General features: G+C 33.9%; 1 long non-coding RNA gene across 1 annotated transcript; it reads left to right on the forward strand.

Moving 5' to 3' along the window:
* The first annotated feature begins 448 nt into the window (after positions 1-448).
* LOC140017053 (uncharacterized) lies at positions 449-2,186 on the forward strand. Its single transcript, XR_011823349.1, has 2 exons — positions 449-1,254; positions 1,553-2,186. It is a non-coding gene; the product is annotated as an uncharacterized lncRNA (long non-coding RNA).
* The last annotated feature ends 1,211 nt before the right edge of the window (positions 2,187-3,397 follow it).

Genomic DNA, 3,397 nt, shown 5'->3' on the forward strand with positions numbered 1-3,397 from the left:
TTCTTGTCATTATTTTATTTTATTTTAGTTGATTAAGTTTGCAAAATGATAGTTAGTGTTTATTTTTATTTATTTTAGTAAATTAGGTTCATTATTTTTCTTTTTAGGATATTTTTGTATTAAATTTCGGAAAAGGAAAATTCTTATAAAAATTCCAATCTTTTTTTATCTTTTCAATTTTTTTAAAATAAAATAAAATGAATTTTTGCAAGGTAAAATTAAAAAAAAAAGGAATGTAACATTTGTTATTTATTCTAAATTTGTTTTGGAAAACAAAAAAATTAAAAAGGAAAAATATGTGGAACACACGCATAATAGATAGGTGAAGACCATGCAAACTAGTTAAGTGGGATAGATAAGGGTTAGACAAGTGTCCTCGTTTTTTGTTAACACCACAACACTTGCTAGATTAGCTGGTAGGACACTTGTTGATTTGGGGGATTTTAGAGAAAAATCTAAAAATTAGAAATAGGAAAAAAGAAGCTACGGGCTGGGGGAGAAAAAGAAAAAGCTAAAGAAAGAAACAAAAGGAAGAAATGGCTGAAGAGAAAAAGGAGAGAGGGAATCTGAGAACGAAAGAGAGAGCAAGAGAGGGTGGAGGTTGAAGGTGAGAAAAATCTGGAAACAAGAAGGGAGAAGAGAGGAGAGGGCTTCGGGGGGCAGTAAAAAACAAGGAAAAAGCAAGAAAAAGGGAAAGGAGAAGGAACCGAGAGATTGGGAGATTGAGGGAGTGGCGACTGGAGAATGAAAAAGGAAAGAAAAAAGGAAGAGAGCCTCGCGTAGGGGAAGACAAGAAGAAACAAGCAAGAGGGTTGGTAGAGAGAGGAAGAGGGAATCTGGGGAGAGAAAGAGAGAGACTGTGGGGAGAGTCTAAGGAAGAGTAGAGGAGCGGCGAAGCAAGAAAGGAAAGAAGGGAAGAGAGAGAAAACCGAGAAAAAAAAAACGCCGAAAAACTTCTGCAAAAAAATTCTGGAACCAGGTTGGCGAACCAACCCATTTCCGGTCCATTTCCGATCTAACCTCCTACCCTTAGAGTGTGATTTCTTTTTCTAATCCTACTCTGGATATCCGGGAACAATTTTTGTTCAGCAATTGTCAACTGAAAACATTTGCAAGGTGACCAAATTGGGGCTCGAATTTGCAAGGTCGTCATCGCTGAAAAATCTGCAGCAAACCCTCTTGAGCTTCATTTTCAGATTGGCGTGACCATTGGGGGAGATTTCCACGTTCATTCTACTCCACCAAGGTTCTAAGGTAACTATAGCTTTCTCTCTTGATTGTTTTAACACCATTTTTCATGAGAATTCAGGCCCACAAGACATGAATTCTTGAGTTTGGCTGCCGGTTTGCTATGTCTGTTCAAAGGCTCTGTCATTTCTATTTTTCTGATGATTCTAGCTGACATTAGTTGTTTAAAGTTTGATGAAAAGTTCAATGAAGTCTGAAGAGGTTGATGCTCACATAAAAGCCATGAAATAGATTTTTTTATCTTTTTCTCTCACTTTGTGTCCGCATAAATTGCAAGGTCTTACTCTGATTTTGGCATGTGTAGATCTAGAGCTGGGTTCTGTTCAAACTTGGTTTTTAGGCAAGAAAACATAGGAAGTTTATCTTGGTACATCATTCGAAAGTTTGGTGGGGTTCATGATATGGTTAGTTGCTTTGCTTGCTTAACTCGTGCGATGCTTGCTGAAGATGAACTCAGAAATGCATCAAAGCTTCGTGGGTTTGCCGCCTTTTGCTGCTTGTTTCTTTTTTTAGATGATTTTCTAGATTGTTGCCTGTTCCTGTTTGTGTTTAGTGTTTGGTTGTGAAAATAAAAGGCGTAAGTTGCATGATTTTCGTTAGTTTGGAAACTGGCTTGCATGACCTGTGAATTTCATAATGAAACCCACAAAGGTTGCAGAAGATTTTTGCGTGTAGATGTTGAATTCCTGTGACGTTGTTGCTTAAGATCAAAGTTTGATGTTTGGTTGAGACTTTAATTATGTTTTGCAAAAATAAAATTGCACCTAAAATCCAGAAATTTGTGGGGAAGTCTTTCGTGAATGAACCCAGCAATGAATAAGAAGGAAACCAGCAGGAAGAAGCAAGCTTCTTCGATGAAGCACGGAAAAATTTTTGAAAATTGCATTTTAACCCTTCAAGTTTCTCTTTATTTCACTATGGCCCAAATATTGGAAAAATCAATTAAATTTTATCCTTTTAAAATGTTAAATTTCTTTGGCATGCTTTAATGTGTTTTTTGGAAAGATTATTCATTAGTCTTAGGAGAGAAATTGAAGGTTTAATAATTTTTTATAGATATATAGTTTTGATTTGGATTTTAGTAAAATTTTGGATAAGTTTGTTGTTTAATTATAGCAAATGGGTTTTCATTCATTTTGTGAAGTTTAGGGTTTGGTTTTGATAGGCTTCATCTTAAGCCCTTAAGTTTATTTTATTTTAATTTAGACCATTAATATTTGTAATAATAATTATTTGACCCCTCAAATTTCTTTAATTCTTTCAATTGGGTCCTTGCTTGTTTTAATTTCTTGAATATGAGTTGTTTACCTTCATTTAAATGCTTTAATTGTTCAATTTCACATTTATTTCCATCTATTATGACTATTTGTTAATTAAAGCGGTACCTTAACCATTTTTTTTTTTTTTTTTTGTGTTGGAGGATAAATAAGAGAAACTTCATTTCATTAGGTCACCAATTCAATGGAAGTACACTCTACTCCTTCATTTTGATTTTACTTGATACTGTGTGATCCTCTGTGAATCTATGTGTGTAATTGCATGTTTTTTTGAATGTTTTTTTTATTATTTATTTTGTTTTGTTTATTCACTTTATTTGTTTCTTTTAATTTCGTATATTCCTTTTAGTTTAATGTTTGATTATTAAGAGGTATTTAAATGCCAATTTGTAATAGTTAGGGGGTTCAAGATATGTATTTAGATAGAATATGCAATAGTTAGGTATTTATTTTATTTATTTTGCTCCTTCCCCTTTTAGATTGTAGTTAGAGCCCCCAAATGTAGTAGTTAGGTCTTTATTTGCTTTGTGTGTTTTGCATGCTTGTGTGTTTACATGTTACTCGCTTCCTTAGGGTATTGTATCTAGATATCATGCTTATGTGCTATGTGTTTTATGTGATTTATGTGTTTATCTACTTTATTATGTTTTATATGATTTATTTGATTATAATAAATGCATGACGTCACCACACTAGTCCAACGCTAGTTGTGGCCCTTTGTTCCGATTTTTCACTAGTTCAATGCTAATGAGAACTATAGATATGGGCTAGTCCAACGCTAGACCCTTAAGGACTGTCCACGCGCTAGATCATGTTTGTGTGACCAATCACTACATTTTCATGCATATTTTCTACTTTTTAGTATCCTTATC

Source organism: Coffea arabica, chromosome 11c (assembly GCF_036785885.1).
Source record: "Coffea arabica cultivar ET-39 chromosome 11c, Coffea Arabica ET-39 HiFi, whole genome shotgun sequence".
Taxonomy (NCBI): domain Eukaryota; kingdom Viridiplantae; phylum Streptophyta; class Magnoliopsida; order Gentianales; family Rubiaceae; genus Coffea; species Coffea arabica.